The following is a 19435-nucleotide window of genomic DNA, read 5'->3' as shown; positions in this document are numbered from 1 at the left end:
GGACTAAAACAATGAGATGCACTGAGAGAGGGAGGAAATAATGAGAGAGGGACTAAAACAATTATTATTCAAATTTGTTCTGGAATATGCTATAAGGAAAATTAAATATAGCAACAAGGCCTTAGAACTTAATGGAATTCAGCAGGTTATGGCTTATGCTGATCATGTCAAACTGATAGGAGATGATGTGAGGACAATTGAAAGACATGCAGAGGTTTTATTAAATGCCTGCAGGGATATGGACTTAGACGTAAATACAGAATAAAACTAAATACATGAAAATGCACCGTGATCACAATACTCAAGTAATGGATACCTTAAAATATCAAACAATACTTTCGACATAGTAGACCTTTTCAAATATCTAGGATCCACATTATCAGACCAGAATCATATCCGTGAAGAAGTTAAATGTCGATTGAAAGCATTGAATTCAGTCCAAACTCTTTTGTCTTCGTGAATTCTCTAAAAAGAAAAACAAGTTGAAGCTTAAAATATATAAAACAGTTATTATGCCTCTTGGACTGTATGGTTGCAAAACTTGCTCAATTACTGTGAGGAAAGAACGCAGCCTGAAAGTATTCGAAAATAAAATCCTGTGGCGAATATTCGGACCAAGAGGGATGAAAATGGTGAATGGCGGAAACTTCATAACGATTAACATAATTTATACCATTTACCTAACATTGTTAGAGTCATTAAGGCTAGGAAGTTCAGGTGGGCAGGTCATGTAGCGAGAATGGAAGAAAGTAGAACCACTTTAAAGATATTAATTGGAAAGCAAATCAGGAAAAGACCATTAGGAAGACCTAGGCGTATGTGGAAGGACAAAATTAAGATGGATCTCACAGAAATAGGAGTGCAAAGGACAATTGGCTAAAGACAGAACTCAACGAAGAGCTTTTTTGAATACGGCTTCGAATCTCCGGGTTCCATAGGCCACAGAATTCGTCAAGTCAGTTAGTTATGAAGAAGAAAATGAGGCGTTACTGGAGTAATCCTTACGTAAACTTCACCTGCCTGAAAGACCTTCACATCTATATTTATAGAATTGAAATAGCAGTGAACCAAAATGTTTCATATTTTTTCACATAAACGTAAATTCATTGGATGAACTGTTGTTGGTAAACTACACTGGAAGATAACTTTACTTGAAAGGTTTCATAGTGCTGTTGCAATTGATGGATCTGAAGTCCGAGTGCTTTGTTTTTTTCTATTATTTTTTATGCTATTGTTTAAAAATAAACGCCCTCCATCGTAAGCAGGCACAAATTTTAAAGTACTACACTTCATATTTTCGTGGCTATATGATTACTGTACAAACCTTTGGTGTGGGAGAGCAGGATTTGATTCCTGGCAGAAAATCAAGTCCTCATAATTCTACGTAAACTATAGAACCACATAGCTTCAGTGGTTAATACGGATAAACTCCAGACCAATCAATTAACCAATCATAAACAATGGAAAATATGACATTGAAGAGTGATTAAAACAAGCTTACATGTCTGGAGTTTAATGTAATTTTTACTGTCAAAACTTTGTGTGATGTGTCCTACGTAGGATCCAAATCACATGAGCTCATGGCGGAAATCAACCCCAGGCGTCCCGCACAAAAGACAAGTGCCCAGAAGAAGTAAAACGCTGTTTATAATTTAATCGTTTGGATTCAAAATTGAAATAGTTCACTTTCCTGTAACATTTACGAGTTAGGATAATAATTCATCAAAATTTCTTCAATTTCCGTGCTTAACATTTTCTGAAGCGTCTATGGATGGAATTCCAATACTCTGTCCCTTTGGGAGAACGTATTCGTAAATTTAACGAATATTGGATATTGGTTAAGTTTTAATATACTTTTCTTTAATTACATAAAGGATATTAGTCGTGCATGAAAAAGGAATGAGGCCGCGGTAGTTCAGTCGTAGAGCGTTCACCAATGCAACGTGGGGTTTCCGGTTCGATGCCAGCTTGCGCCAAGTGGCTTTATGGAGGACAAACACAATGTGTGTGGTTTTTCTTAGGGTTATCACGTCTCTTCCCACTTTCTTCAATCACTTCATTTATTCTTACCATCGTCATGCACTTTATCCTATCCGGCATAAGTATGGGACGTAAAATTCAAATATTTTATTTTCATTTTCTTTTTAGCAAGTCTTCTTCTTTACGACTTACCACACTAATATTCAATAACATTAATACAACTGTACGCAACTGATTCTTAATCGTAGTAACGAAATGCTGTTTTTTTTTTCTGTCAATAACATTTTTTTTTATACAAATGGAAATGGTAATAACGTATATTTTAATGAAATTATATTACGTTTAAAAGTTCTGTCTTTTAAATTATAATCCAATCTATTAAGTTAGCATTCAATAAGTTATTGCAACTGTACGATACATGTGCGCCGACTACGTGGGTGCTCCGAGGCTCTAGCACCCACACAAATAATCGCCCGTGTGGGCGAGCCGCAGCCACGAGATTTTTAATTTGATAGAAATAAAATAAAATAAACATTTCTCACTTGATTGCCATTACCAAAAAATAATAAGCAATTAAAACATTGAGATGGAAGTTAATTCTAACCTCTAAAACATAATTGTTTGTTTCAAATGTGTTTGTGCAAAGGCAACCAAACAGCACACTTAAGGGCAGGACATGCCGAAGAAACCTTGCGATCGACGTCGAGGTTTAAGTCGCGGTCGCACCCTCGATACTAGCACATAAACATGGATTCAAATGGGTAAGCGCATGCCGATGACGTACGCTACATGACGACCTAGAGGTCGACCGCGAGGGTGAATTAGTGGTCGCGATGATGAACAACTGAGTTTGTTTTGACATCGATGTTCAGCGGAAGCATTACTGTGGCTCGTATTTTCATTGGTTCTCCCTGAAGCGCTGCACGGAATAAAGTCTTCATTTGTTTAGAAGTTCGTCTGTAGCGGATTGAGTGTGTCTATGCTCAAGGTTTTGCTGCACTATTATATTTGATTAGGGCCAGTCCTACAATATCCTGATATTCTTTCTGATTACTATCAGTCAGAATTAGATATCAGGAAGTTGTCAGTTACTTTAATCCGTGGTTCGTTCTACAATATACTGTGCCTGATATATACTCTGTCAGATAGTTAACCCGAATCAAGGTTTTAACGGACCATTTGATTGGTTGGTTTTCTGTTGCTCATACAGAAAACAATTGAAACGTCAAGTGCGTTTTCAGTATGCTTGTTTAAATTATCCTATTGAAAACATGGGAAACAGAAATGAGTACCGGTATTTTTTCTTATGCACGTTATTGTCCAGGGGTACACTATCGTAAAGGCAAACACAAACTTAAGTAATAAACACTTTTTAGGCTACAATTACATATGCATTGGTACTATATACATAGAAATATTGCTGTTCGTCCTTACAACCTAAGAAGCATTACTAAAATATATAACGTTATATATTACACTCGTTATATATTACACTCCATTTTCGTTATATATTACACTCCATTTTATAATACTACACGCATGGGCGGCGATTAGGGGGGCAAAGGGGGGCAGTTGCCCCCCCACTTTTTTGAAGTGACCCATTAATGTATATATCTAGTTTCATTTGGAAATGTAAAGTTATTGTATGTATTACTGGTTCATAGGAAAAAATGATGCCATATAATATCTGCTGTTGTGTGAATACGTATTGATTGTCTCCCCGTGGAATTAAGGAAGCTACAAGAACTGCATTGTGATTGCCACGGATAATGGCACAAAAATTAATGTATTGGAGCGCAATTCCAGTGTACTTTAGTTTCTTCTTACAAGGGCTCGATATGTTAGTCAGCCGCTTTGAAACTAATTGAGATAACATTTCACACACACACGCGCACACACAGAAAAACATCTCTTATAAATTTATTCTTTAAATGAACAAAAATTGACAATACCTAAAATGTCTTTTCTTCTTTCTAATACTAAGGATTAAAAACAGAGTCATAAGAAGCAACTTCTACCTTTTCCATTGTTTTGCAGTGTAAATACGAGTGAAGTGGTGTGTTTAGGGGTGTACGAGTGCATATACAATTAAATTCAGTGAATTTAACACAATTCTAGGTTTTAGGATTATTTTGTATAACTGCAGTATGGAGTGATTTTAAGTATTGTTGAGTTTTGATGTATCCCAAGAAAGTGAAAACTGCACCTAATAGCAACGAATATGTTTCGGAAGGGCCGCGGTGGCTCAGTAGTAGAGCGTTCATCTTCGGTGTGTGGGATCCTTATTTCGATCTCCGTTCAAGCCAAGTGAACTTTGTGATGGACAAACACCGCCTGCGTGAGTTTTCTCTTCCGTTTCCTCCCACTTTCTTCAATCGACCATTTCATTCATTTCTTTTCATCACCGTCTCCTTTAGCCTGGCCGGTATAACTGTGGGACGTAAAACTGAAAGATTTCATTTTCATTTTAACATGTTTCGGGAAGCTGCAAAAGTACTTCTTTAAATGTCGTGTCATATGCTTGTAATATTTACTGTCTTTCAAAGAGTAATAACATACATTTAATAGCATGTGTTTAATTAAAATTATAAACTGTTCATTAATCCCAAGTTCAATATAACTTTTGCAAAACAAACCTCGTTATTCATTACTATGATTAATATTATCCTTTCTATTTATTTGTTTTGCAAATTTGTTACTAAATAATCCGATCACACAATTTTCCAGACAGAATTTTAAGGTGTTCATAAGCAAGAAATCAAATCTCTTCTTACACCTTCGTTGTTTAAGAGTACACACGGAAAAGAAAATATTTGACAGTTAACAAATTTTCTTTTGCCAATAACTCGGGAACAAATGAATTAATTTGGATCTTTTTGTTGTTATCCTTAGAATAGTTATAACTTGACAGCTTGCCAAAGTCAGTACTCTAATAGGTTAATTTAGTGTGAGTTATTAGGAAAAGAAATTTAGTCACCTGAAGAATACTGTCTTTCGTGACTGTACAAAGACTAGTATCTACTTGCGTTGCTTTTGTCAATTTCCTTAATAAAATGTGAAGTACGATATACGGTATTTTAACTGAAAAAGATAGTATCCTATTAGTTATGCAACCTTTCGTCAAAAAAGGTTAGCATCAACCAGGGAAACTAATATTGATATATAAATATTCAGATCATGTCTTGCCCCCCCCCACTTTTAACATCCAATCGCCGCCACTGACTACACGTAATAACATAATCTGAGCTTTTAATTAATTCATTTATTTGATAATCCACCTCTAAAAATATGTAAATTAGATTAATAATTTATATATTATTTTATTGATCATTCAATTTCAATAATTAAATTCTATATTTTATATAGAATATATTTCTTCATCTTCTAACTATACAAATTACATGGCGCTTATGTGCGGGCACTTGTAGCCAACGGGTACTACTTATCGTTATAAATTGGCATATATTCGAGCTAAAATGGTCTTCTAGGCCTCGCTATATATCGAACAATCTCCTCATCGTCCTCGGACAACATCAACAATTCTTCGATTTCGTCCATGATTCACTACACGACAACTAACAAGTAGCTGATAGCTGTTAACAGGCAATTGAACTTCCTGTCAAAGTACCAACCAGCCGAAAGGGTTTATCAACCACCTGATTGTTATCAGGACATTGTAGAACACTTATCGGGAAAATGTCAGGAGGATATTTATATCAGACAGATATCAGAAGATGGTAGGATTGGCCCTATGAAAGATATATTAATAGAACTAATAATGTTCCAGCAATATGGAATAAGAAATACAAACAACTTCATAATAGGCACGTTTTAAATACAGAATGGAAGAAAATAGCAACTGAAATGGGAATGTCAGATAAGTTATTTATTTGAGAATTATATTGTAGCTTATTATTATATAAGGCAGTGGCGGTCACAGGAAGGGGGTTTTCGGACTGAAGTCCATAAATTGTAGAATTTTTAAAGATAAAAAGAAGCTACTGTTAATCATATCTATGCTTAAAAACTCCACGCCCCCCCCATTTCGAGTATTAACCCTTTCCGGATCCTGGCTTTTTGGGCTATTTTTTAGACTTTCAGTCAAGCAGCTACTGTATCCTCACTATTTATCCTAGGATCATGGTTCATACCTCATTCTCTTCAGAATAGAGCTGGCTTTCAGGCGGTACCATTCATATGTCTCCATCATGTATCTAAGGCGGGAAATTCCTGAAAAAAGGGATTTTTGGGGGCAAATTTTCCCTTTTTTCAACTTTTGCCCCTCTGGACCCCCCTGTTTTTACGCAGAAATCGAAAAAAAAATTTCTGGTAAATACTACTCGGTGGACTGAATGTTTGTGCAAAATTTCAATCTTCTATGTGAAAAAATAGGCCCGCCAGAAAAAAATCCCTACCATGCCCCACTTTTACCCTATACAGAAGTACGAGGGTCGTTCAGAAAGTAAAGAACGTTTTAGCATTATTAAATAAAAACAAAAGATATCAACACAAAACTTCATTTACAAAGCCACAGGACTCTACTTTGCTTTTCTATATAATCGCCATAGTTGTAGAGATACTAGTTATAATGTGGGACCAGTTTTTTAATGCCGATATTATACTCATCTGCCGCCAAAGATTTCAACCAGGCTGTCAGTGCTTGCTTGAGTTCTTCATCGTTTGCGAACTGTTTTCTATCCAAAATTGTCGGGAATAAGTGAAAATCACTTGGTACCAAGTCAGGACTATAAGAAGGATGACAAAAGATTTTCCCTTCAGTTCTTCCGTAACAAGTGATGGCCTCCCACTCCAATTTTCATCATGCACGCTGATTCTTTCTTGATTAAACATAATGCACCATTTCCTCAGTGATGACTCGTTCATTGCACTATCGCCATAAACATTCTTTATTTGCCTATAAATTTCAACAGGCTTAACTTTTTTGCGCCTTCAGAAAACGAATGACACTCCGTACTTCACATTTGGCGGGATTTTCGATTGGCGCCGCCATTTTGAATCGCTGTAAAAACAAGTAGCGTGACCGCAGAGCATTGAGACTCGGCTCACACTGAGATAAAGGAAGGAGCTACTGCCACGCACGCGATCGCAGTGGTAGGGGGTCGGAGCCGCGCCCAATACGCAATCGTTCCTTACTTTCTGAACGACCCTCGTATATTTGGATAAAAATTCACTGAGACGGCCCTAATTACCCTAGAATAATAATTCGACCGTCGTTCTCTTCAGAATGGAACTGCCTTTCAGACGGTATGACTCACGTGGTCCTATCATGTATGTAAGGCGGGAAAATGACGAAAAACGGGATTTTTTGGGCAAAAAATCCCTATTTTTACCTTCTTGCCCCTCTGGTTTCCCCCTGGTTTAGCACTGACATCGGAACAAAAAATCTGGTAAATACTACTCCGTGGACTGAATGCTTGTGCAAAATTTCAGTCTTCTACGTTCAAAAATAAGTCCGCCAAAAAATATATACACCGACAATGCCCCATATTACCCTATATAGAAGTATATTTTTGGGATTCCCTGAGAATTATCTGACATCCCTAATTACCCTAGGATAATAATTCAACCGTCGTTCTTTTCAGAATGGAACTGCCTTTCAGACGGCATGACTCACGTGGTCCTATCATGTGTGTAAGGCGGGAAAATGACGAAAAACGGGATTTTTGGGGTAAAAATCCCTATTTTTACCCCTTCGCCCCTCTGGTTCCCCCCCTGTTTTAGCACTGACATCGGAACAAAAAATCTGGTACATACTACTCCGTGGACTGAATGTTTGTGCAAAATTTCAATCTTCTACGTAGAAAAATAAGCCCGCCAAAAAATATTGAACATACGCTTAGAAAATGAGAAAATAAATTTTTGACTTATGACGTCATCACCTCCTATGTCTGGACGCAGGACGGTCTGAAACCATACGTAATGTCTTCTGCAAGACCTCTGAACTTGGAAAAAAAAGAACCCGGACGAAAAAGCTCAAATAGAAGAGAAATAACGCAATGTACCATGAAAAGTGCATATGGTACAAATTGTACCATAGGATCCCGAAGGGATTAAACGTATATAGTGCCTTATATAATAATAACCTACAGTATAATTCTCAAATAAATAACTTATCTGACATTCCCATTTCAGTTGCTAAGAAGCTATTGTAAATAATATCTATGCTTAAAAACTCCACGCCCTCCCCCAATTCCGAGATGAATAAAAAGGGTTTCTTCTAAATTCGTTATTGACGTAAGGCAAAGAAATACCTGTAAAGACGGGCACGTATCCATTGGGAGGAAATGTCGAATAATGGAATTGCAGTGCTGAAATTTCATTTGCTGCAGTTAATACCACCTCCACCCCAAAATCTGAAGACATACCTGATTTATTTATTTATTAAATTTTACTGGGAAACGACTTCTCGCCTGAGTGCTGAAAGAGGACATTTTCTTCAAAGAAAATTGAATAAAATGTAAAAGTCTTTGATTTAGAATATTGATAGAGATGAACAAGAGGTGAGACTCAAATATTTTTGCGAAACAAGAGACGAGACTTTGGTATTTCTCATATCCCGTCTCGCGTCCATCCCTATTTATAAACTGTTTGGTGTTTTCAATTTCAAACTCTGGTTTTGCAGTGATTTTTGTGCACTGACGGAATAATTTCACATGCGTCACAGCAATATTTTCCCTTAAACTGAGAACTTAACAGCGAGGGTGCGACCTCCTCGCTATGTGCGCCCTTCATCATCGCGACCTAAACATCGAGGTAGCGACCGCGACTTAAATCTCGATTTCGATCGCAAGGTATCTTCGGCATGCATTTACTGTAAGTCAGTTATTTTGTAGTTTATGTTCACAACAAAACCCTTATACAGTTCTTTCTGCAATACCATTAAAATTATTTGTTTTTATGAAGATTTTTTCACTTTAATATGTATGAATGTGGTGTTTTCTTTTAGTAACGTGGTGATAATATCATTGCCTCTTGCGATCATTGTGCATCATATAAGTTATTTTAAAGTATACACTTAATGGTACGATTACATATGTTGAGGATATTCATTACAGTAACTTATCCTTAACCTTGGACCCGGGTTTGAACCCGTTTCTCTTGCGTTTAAATCAGACGTGTTAAGGCAGCCCCAACTTGTCCTTATAGTACCGATATGTTTTATTTTATCACACCACAGCCCTTTATGACAGTGTTCAGAAAATCTTTTAACTAAAAGGAAATCAATGAAAAAATATCGAGACTCCCCTGAAAACGCATAACAAGTCCTGCCATTGATATGCACCCACAAAAGTTTTGGAAAGTCGGCACCGTTGGTACGATAACCTCAACAACGAAATGCTTTCTTCGCCTGCTAATAACGTTATTTTTAATAAGTACCGTAAATGTGAGAGTAACGTTTGAAATTATACCTATGACAATAACGTTACTAAATTGGTTTCGTTTTTCGTTACGATACAGGAAGTGTAACAAATAACGAATATATTTGATGCAATTAAATACAATGATATTAAGTTAAACAGTTATGTCTTTAACATTATAATTTTGTTGCAACTTATTACGTTATCATACTTTAACGTTACTGCAGCATAACTCAACGTTAGTAACGAAATGCTCTCTTCGCCTGCCAATAACGTTAGTTGTAATAAGTACCGTGATTGTGAGAGTAACATTTGAAATGATACCCATAGCAATAACGTTACTGAATTGGTTTCGTTATTTGTTACGATATACGAACGGTAACAAATAACGAATATATTTACTGCAATTAAATGCAATGATATTAAGTTAAACAGTTATGTCTTTAACGTTATCATTTTAATGAAACCTATTACGTTACCATATATTAATTTGATTGCAGCAGTAACCCAACCTTAATAACGAAATGCTCTCTCCTCCTGCCAATAACGTTATTTTTAATAAGTACCGTAATTGTGAGAGTAACATTTGAAATAATACTCGTGGCAATAACGTTACTGAATTGGTTTCGTTATTTGTTAGGATATAGGAACGGTAACAAATAACGAATACATTTACTGCAATTAAATGCAATGATATTAAGTTAAACAGTTATGTCTTTAACGTTATCATTTTTATGAGACCTATTACGGTACCATATATTAACTTTATTACAGTACTAACCCAATCTTAATAACGAAATGCTCTCTTCGCCTGGCAATAACGTTATTTTTAATAAGTACCGTAATTGTGTCGGTAACAGCTAAAACGGTATTTAACGCAGTAACGTTATTCATTTAGTCTTAGTTTTTGTTATCATATAGGTATGGTAACAAATAACGAATTAAAAATAACGCACATTATGTTAAGTTAGCAAGCCCTGATTACAAATTGATAATGAATTCTATGAAAAGGATTACCATCTTTTCTCTGCAGGTGTGTTTGTTTTATCTTACGTATTATATTATTATTTAAAGAAAAAATAGACACAACGAGATTGTATTAGTATTTTTTAGACCTTTCTAACAGTAAGTCCGAGTGCTTTTTCCCTCCCCTTCGTTGTTCATGATGGGGTTGCATACTTAAAATCGTAGCTTTTAAGATTTTCTTTCTGAAGTCATTGCACGGGAAGGCAAAATTGCCTAGGGCTGGCCCTGCAGGGATGAAAAACATGTAGCACTACAATCGTAGCTATTTGTTTCTAATTATATAACTTAGGAGGCCGTTTAGTTGGCTTACTCTCGTACTTTCTGTACCATTAAACACGTACGTGCTCCCAAGTTCGATTTCCAGTGGCTCCAACGTTGAGCACTAGGTCATATAGTTTGAATGCTCAAAAGAAGCATTTAAGTTCCAATAAATCGATCAATCAGAGGTGCGGAGGCTCATCTCACTCAGTGGTGAAGCCTGCATCTCTGGTGGGGTTCTTTCTTTCGCTACATGAATTTGTGAACATGGTGCCCGTGGGTTTTTCGTGCTTTTTACGTTCCACATCCCACTTCTTTCATATAATGATTCATTTCCATTCAGTGGCGTATTTAGGGGGACTATCGGGCTCAAGCCCCCCCGAAATAAATTTGTTAGTTTTTCGCATTCGACGTAGTCTATAACAATAATCCTTCTTACCGTTTCTAAGAATTTCATTGACTTTCTATTTTCTTATGCTATTTGTACAGAAATAATACTGTATTTGTCAAATTTCATTCCATGTAAGAACTGTGTTTTTTTCTCTTTCTTTCATCCATTCTACTCTTCTTTTTCATCTTCTTAGTTGTTACTTTCTTTCGTTTCTTCTATCATACTTTTGACCATTGTTAGTTGTGATTCACGTCCGCCGTCGTCAGAAACACCAAAACTAGAGGAGCTGATAACGAAACTGGTGTTTCACACCAACTTGTACGAATATCAACATAACGGGATTTTAGTTATTATAGCAAAGGAATATTTACATCTTTTAGTTATAAAGAAAGGTAAATGTTTGAATTAACGAAAATCAAGAGGGGGAGGGGGATAAGCAGCCCGGGAAATTAGATAGGCCAAAACAATGCTTCCTTTTTCTTCTATGAATACAATAAAAATTAGATATATTCACTGTTAAATTTTTGTGTGTATCATGTCACATAAGATTCACCAGTTTTCAATTCTTACCATTAAAACTTCAATTTATGCATAAATTAAAATATATATTTAATTCTCAAATTCAGGTGGGCGATTGCTCCCTGCTACCTCGTGTTGTGCATGGAACCCCGAAAGAAAATCCTAAATACGCCACTGTTTACATTAGTCATTCGTCTCATTTAGCCTAAAATAATATCAAATCTAAAACACAAAGTATGGCTATTAGTTGCTTTCGTCCTGTAACCTTCTACAGCTAAAAACGCAAATACGTTGTTTGGTCTATTTATTCTTAATCTCTGCCTTACTACGAGGGCGAGTCAAAAATTATCTACACTTTTGTCATAACTTTTCTTACATTGATCACTTTATCTTCTGCTCTCATGTATTTTATTGTTATACTGTTGTGGTAATGCTGTGAAAGTGTGATCTTAATTCCTCCATTTTTCTTCCTTACTGTTGCAGATATATCATGGCTGCTTCATTAGAAGTTTGCACCAAAGAGGAACAACGAGAAAAACCGAGCTCGTCGTGGATGATTTGATGTGCAGAGCCATGACTGATCTTCAAAGCAGATGCTACCTCATCGATAGTGATTCGCCTATTCGCCAGAACCATCTCTCGAGCTTGCTGAATGTTGTCATCTGTAGTGGAAGTTGATGGCCGTCCTGCTCCCTCTTCATGCGCTACACTTGTTCAACCACTTTTAAACTTTTCGAGCCACAAAAACAGTTTTACGTGATAGTGCACTTCTCCCATATTGCGATGATAGTCTACGATGAATGTCTGACTATTTGACACCCTCCGACCAGAGGAATCGGATGACTGTTCGTTGTTCCTTTTTGGTGCAAACTTCTAATAAAGCAGCCATGATATATCTGCAACAGAAGGAAGAAAAATTGAGGAATTAAGATCACACTTTCACAGCATTACCACAACAGTATAACAATAAAATATACGAGGACAGAAGACAAAGTGCACAATGTAAGAAAAGTTATGACAAAAGTGTAGATAATTTTTGACTAGCCCTCGTATAAACAATATCTAATAAATAAATGGTGAACTACAAACTGATTACCCAGATCATAATTACAATCCTAAATCCGCATCTATAACATTTGAAATATCATCTCTTCAATCTTGTCCGATCAATCCAAGGATGTTATAAATAGAGGATCTGCCCATATGTATCTTCATCCTATTAAATCGATGAAGCCAAGAAACAACCGAGCATCGGCACGTCTGATTGGCTACTCTCGTTTCTGCCATCGTCTGATTGGCTACTCTCGTTTCTGCCATCGTCTGATTGGCTACTCTCGTTTCTGCTATCGTCTGATTGGCTACTCTCGTTTTCGCCATGATTGTTGGCTCGAAACATTGCGATTTTATTGGGCGGAGTGGGCAGAGTAGGGGTGGCGAAACTGTGACGTATGGCTTCAAGATTTTGTTGTAAGGGCAGATCCTCTATTTTATAAGATACTTGGATCAATCTATACATTTGTTTGCACAGATTCAAAACCATCTCTCAATTACCGCGACGATATGTGCCACTTTTAAAAGCACTTTGCACCATGCTTCTATGTCCAATAAAAGACACAATCGTAGATGTCACTATTGTGGTGAATCAAGCATAAGTACACAATTAACATCACTAATACTACATAGATACATACTTAAATAATAAATTTAGCAAATAAGGCGAAACAAAAACAATTGTATATAAAACGGTAAATATGAGAAAAGGGGGTGGTGTAATTATTGTTTCTTACAACTATATTGCAAGTTCTGTGGAGTTTGATATCAAGTCCCATCAGTGATGGATCTAGAACTGCCGCGGTGGCTCAGTGGTAGAGCGCTCGCCTCTGGTGCTTGGGGTCCTGGGTTCGATCCCAGCCCTCGCCAAGTGAACTATGTGATGGACAAACACCGTGTGCGTAGGTTTACTCGGGGTACTCCCGTATCCTTCCACTTTCTTCGTTCCACCATTTAATTCATTTCTCATAACACCGTCTCCTTTACCCTTGCCGCCATTACCACGGGACGTAAAACTCAAATACTTTATTTTAAATATATATTGATCCTTGATATATATTTTACTTTTGATGTGATACTTGCTCTTACAATCCAATTAAGTAATAAATCATTTATTCTTATATTCTTTAAAGCACATTTTCAAATATAATTTTTCGTTTCTAAAACAAAGACTGTATTTCTGTTTTTCTTCAAACCACATATTTTCTTTATTCACTTTCGAACAACATCCAGTCTTTCAGTGATAGAAGAAAAATGTACAGCTGGAAAACAAAGTTGTTTATAAGGTCTATTCACCACGATCACCTACAACCAAGACACTTGTACTCAAGATCTATTGTAAAGCCAGACGATATGTATATAGAGAGAATCTGCGCAATGCTTCTTGTGGCATGAATAGTCGCAAAATGCATGATAAATCGAAAGAAATTACACCGGTAGCATAAACGAACCTAAAAGTTCATTAGAATATCCTGACGTCTTTTAAGAAGAATAAATAAAAAATAAATAAATAAATAAATAAAAGGATAACGCACAAACAACAACCTATTACCAGGAAATTTTAAAATTTTAAAACTGGAATTAAGAGCAGTGGAGGCTAATGTTAGCGTTGCAGCGTTGCGCAACGACCAAAGTATTTCAAGAAAAAATATTATTATCAATAGTAGTAAAGAACAGAAAAAATACTTTTTAATACTCGCATATACACCCTTTAAATAACATATTTTTTTACTTCTGTAACTGTTCGTTCCGTTAATCCGTTTTAAAAAGCGAAAAATAATCCGTCATAAAGTCTATAATTTATATTGTGTTGCAGCGAGCATACAACGACCAGATTCCTTCAGCGCGGGAATTGGAGCAAATGTTAAGTCTCCTTTCCCCTATCTCAGAAGTTAAAGGGACTGGTCGTTGCAGTGCTTCTGCAACACATCACGGTTCCCAGTGAACGAGAAGGTTTCTCGCGCTAAATGAGATTTCTGAATTTTCTTTCACTAGCAATGAACAAATGGAATTTGTTTTTATGCATTCATATTTTTAAATTACGGGACCATACTGAAGCAAATCAATATAATGAAAATTAAAAAAAGTGATTGCAGAATTACAAAATAAGAAAGAAAATATCTAGTAGAGCAGAAAACAAATGAAAGTAGACCCGCATTTACAAGTTAATTCTTAGCTTATATTGATAATGAAGGCTTCTTCTACAGTAATTTGTGAATCAAATATTAATAAGTCAGTATGTAGAATCATCCCCCCCCCCCTGTGGATAGTATTTTAGTATAAACATATTTCTTTTATAAAATAAGTATATTTTATACTCTTGATAATTTCCACATAAAACTGTATGATGGGGAACGCCACATTGAATTTGGGACTAGTTAGCAATGCTCAGGGGCGTATCCGCGAGGGGGGTCCACCGGGACCGGACCTCCCAAAAATTTCGAAACTTGACTAATATTTGTAGACTTTCTTAACGAACTATACTTGTTTAACAGAGAAACGATTGATGTAGGCTAAATATTTTATTTTACGCCTCATCATGTACTCTTTATTTTCTTATAGAAATAATCGTTCTATCATTTTTTCTAAAAATATAGGTGACAGTAAGTAAGAATTACTTATCGTCTTTTCGGCTGCAGTATAAGACAGGTTCCATTATATGTAGACGTATTGGACCTCCCTCAAATACTTTGGACCCCTCCCAGTTAACATTTCTGGGTGTAGAACTGGCAGTGCTGTTTGTTTTGATGTTCTTTGAATTTTGCCCTTTGTTACACGCTGATCCTTCATCTGGCTGGTTTCGAGGTTTCCTTTCCAGAACATATCACATTGATAAGCATTGTTTCGCCTCATGTGGGAGTATATTTTGTTCATCGTGTATTGCGTAACAACCAAGACGGATGATTTGGAATGTAGTTTTTTCTTTTACGCACATGTGTGTGTGTGTTGATGTATGAATATGTGACATTCGGAATTCATATACCAGTACCTATTTTGTATCAGCTGGTTTGGTTTTTAATTATTAGGTTTAATGTTTTGTGTGTGCTTTAATTCTGTAAATAACCTACAAATTCTGAATGAATTGTATACCATGACTTCTGTAAATAACTTACAAAAAACATCGACCAGCTTTCAACTGAGGAAAAATTTGCAATTAAGGCTTAGACAAAACAAGGAAAGGGCAATTCAGGAGAGTGTTCGAAAAAAAAATCCAGTTTAAATTTAGAGGATATCTTATGGCAGTAGTGTTGTTTGCACCAGATACATTTCCTCAATTTATTTTAAATTTTCCTGGATAAACTGTGAATAAAGTGTGTTCAATGTACATTTTTTTAAAAATAACACTAATCTCTGCTACGAACTCTCTTCAGTCAACGCTGAAGAGGAAGTCGGATCTCTGTCAGGGACTGAGTTTGCTAGAATGAATCGTTCGCAATAATCTAGAAAAAATATTTAGTGAATCTACAAAGCTTCTGAAATTAATATTAACTGTACCTATGGCGTCAGCAAAAGACGAAATGTTTTTTGCACATCAAAAAGAATTGACACTTTCAAGGAATTGAAAGTCCTAAGAAAGGTTATCACCATTGGTTATGCTTTCCATAGAAAAAGGCCTGACAATAAGAATACCGGAGTTCAACCAGCATGTATTAGACAGATTTGCTTCAATCAAAGAGAGGATAATGAACTTACTAATTAAGGTGATTAATCGGATAAAATGTTTTGCATTTTTCTTTTTTAAAAACATAATTTTATTTAATTTAACATGTCACATAGCATTTGCATCTAAAGTTATGCTGATTAGTCAGTGAGTCAACTTCATCTGTTCTGTCTCTTATCGTTCGTACTGCAACAAACGAAACCGCAATCCACCGGCCGCCACTGTATTTATTTATTTATTTATTTATTTATATATGAGATTGTCAGTAGTGTACTAGACTAGCTGTGTTAATATATAAACTCAGTAGTAAAGCAACAATCGGCTGGCAAGAGATCACAGTTCGATTATCCCCTCCAATTCATGTATTAGCTTCTATGGGCGTTTTCTGTTTTGTTTATTTATTTTACATATGTTACTTGTTGCCTCTGTTAGAGTGCATGTCCTGGCACCTGGCCTAGTATCAAGTGTGGATTTTCTTCACAAAGGAGAGCCTCCATAATAATATTTATATCGTTATTTGTTCTTTCACTCCTTTGACTGTCCTTATTTTATAGTACGCTGAATTGCCTTTTTACACATCCAGGCCATATGACAATCAAGCATCAATGGAAGTAAATTATGTCCTTATGACACTTTAATGTTGTTCCTTCTGAAGTGTTTGTGGACTCTCTTGTTAACTATTGAGACGCTAGTTACAAGCATATGACGTCAGTATTCGATTAATAGCATTGCCAAAGCCCTATTTACATTTCACTGCTTATTTAAACAGTTATCTCTTTTGAACAACAAATGACAGCTGTTTCAACATGATGAGCCTCACGGTTTATCGTGCAGTGTTCTACTTTATTATTTAAAGATCTGCTGGAAAGCTACTGAGACGGGAAGAGCTGCCCAACATTTTTTTTTCTTTTCTTCTTTTGGATAGTCTACTACATGCATACGTAAGCTTTCATACTTTAAAACTTCATTTTTCTATTTTGATTACTTCTCTTTACTAGCTAACAGTTTCTAATTTTGATTAATGCTCTCTATTAGCTAACAGTTTTGAATTTTGATTAATACTCTTTATTGGTTAACGGTTTTGAAGTTTGTTTAATACTCTTTGTTGGCTAACATTTGTGGATTTTGATTAATACTCTTTTGGTTATCTGGTTATCAGTTTTAAATTTTAATTAATATTCTCTATTAACTACCTTGTTTTAAAATTTTGATTAATACTTTATATTAGCTAGCAGTTTTGAATTTTAATTAAAATTTTCTATTAGCTAACACTTTTAAATTTTGATTAGTACTCTTCATTAGCTAACAGTTTTGAATTTTGATTAATAGTTTCTATTGGCAAACATTTTTGGATTTTGATTAATGTTCTATTGACTAACTTTTTGAATTTTGATTAATACTCTCTATTAGCTAACATTTTATAAAATGTTGATTAATACTTTGCGTTAGTTAACAGTTTTGAATTTTGATTAATATTTTCTATTAGCTAGTGTTAGGTTTAGGCTGGTAGATGTAGCCGCACGATCTAAGGGATTAGGCTAAAAATTGCGACATGAAAATCGAGTATTAATCGAGTATAACGTAAAACTTTTTTTTTTGGGGGGGGGGAGGTTGATAGGGCTTTTGCCTCAAATCGGAAACCTTCGATTTCAAATCCCAAACAGTAATCCTGATCGAGGTTTTCTCAGTTTCAGAAAGCGAATTCCGAGATCGTACATGTAAATATACGTAGATTCTGACCGGATTCTCTCCCGTTATTTTTGTTGCTTTAATTATTGCTAATGATTCCAGGGTAGATTGGTCTCCTACTAGTGTCTGGAAGTTTGCCATTCATGATTAACACGAAGCGCAAATAAAAGAATAGCGAAATAATTTGGAATTATTAAATAAATAAATTAGAGGAACTAGATATTTCGATATAATTCTTGGGTTCATGAGGAGTCGAGATTACGCATGTATACTTTCTACAGGGTGTCCGAGAAAATTCCTGTACCCTGAGTATCACAGAGAACTATTTAGTGTAATTTTATTTATTTATTTATTTATTTATGACTTCAACGGAATAAATAACTCAAATTAAAGAAAGCGTACAAATAATGCTTACATGTATTAGATTTATAATATATCAATAACCAATATAATAAAATAATAAACATATTAGATAACATACAAAAATTATTTACATGCACAGTAAAAAGTAGAAAAAATAAAATATGAAGATAAAACAGCAATGAAAAGAAACAATCTAAATAAATGATTACTTACATACAAAAATCTGCCATCCAGTGATCTAGTAATCTAATATTCATGTCGAAGAGCTCATATTTTTGTTAATAAGTTATTAACAAGGACGAGTGTCCAATGCAACGCTAAACTTCAAGCTTTGAAGGTCACCGACAGCACTCGGTTATAGGGTGCAGCTGGATGGAGCTTCAGTTCATTTTGCTTTTTAGATGCGCAATTTCCTTAATGAACAATTTTCAGGCCGCTGGATTGGACGTGATTCTCCAACATCCCTCTTAAAGTGGCCCACATAAGCCCGGATCTTACAACACCAGACAATCCGTTGTGAGGAATAATTGATGTTGATTGATAGTTATTGATTGTTAAAATTGATAGTTAAAATATTTTCGTGTTATACAGTGATCTTTGTTTATATTATGTAGTGATGCGCACAAGACAAGATTTAAGGCTGTCTCGTCTCGAAAATGTTCATTAAAAGTTATGTCTCGACTCGAAAAGTGTATATCTCTCTATTGGAAGAGCTGTGTCTCGACTCGAATTTTGTCCGGAGAATTCTGTCTCAACTCGACTCGTGCGCATCCCTAATATTATGGTATGTTATATAGGTAGCACTATGTTGTGTATGTATGTTATATGTTTTTTAACTTTTAACTATTTATTTCTGACGATTGTAATACATCTGATGTTCTCAGATGTTACTGCAATGAAATGTATTATTATTATTATTATTATTATTATGGAGACGCATATACCTCTGAGTACAACACGATGGAACACATGCAAATCCATTAGATACACAGTTGGTATACATATGTAAGTATTCAAATATAGTATGTACTAAATAAATCATCTAAAATTACACTAACACTACTCTCTATGGTACTCAAACTTAGGGGTACGGGGACTTCTCGGACACCCTGTAGAATG

The 19435-nt window shown here is 35.5% G+C and overlaps 1 protein-coding gene across 2 annotated transcripts in view; it reads left to right on the top strand.

Annotated features, from left to right (window-relative positions):
• The window catches only part of LOC145668144 (beta-1,3-galactosyltransferase 1-like), a 236704-nt gene that overhangs the window by 134061 nt on the left and 83208 nt on the right, over positions 1–19435 (top strand). Inside the window, exon 1 of one of the 2 annotated variants that reach the window (XM_081735722.1) lies at positions 17112–17205. The exons of the other annotated variant lie outside the window; for it this stretch is intronic. The gene's annotated coding sequence lies outside the window, so the exon portion shown is untranslated. Of the gene's footprint in view, positions 1–17111; positions 17206–19435 lie in introns of those variants that run through there. 2 annotated transcript variants of the gene reach the window in all.

This window comes from Thermobia domestica, chromosome 13, assembly GCF_964235325.1.
Source record: "Thermobia domestica chromosome 13, izTheDome1.hap1.1, whole genome shotgun sequence".
Taxonomy (NCBI): domain Eukaryota; kingdom Metazoa; phylum Arthropoda; class Insecta; order Zygentoma; family Lepismatidae; genus Thermobia; species Thermobia domestica.
This window is presented reverse-complemented; position numbering and strand designations above follow the sequence as displayed.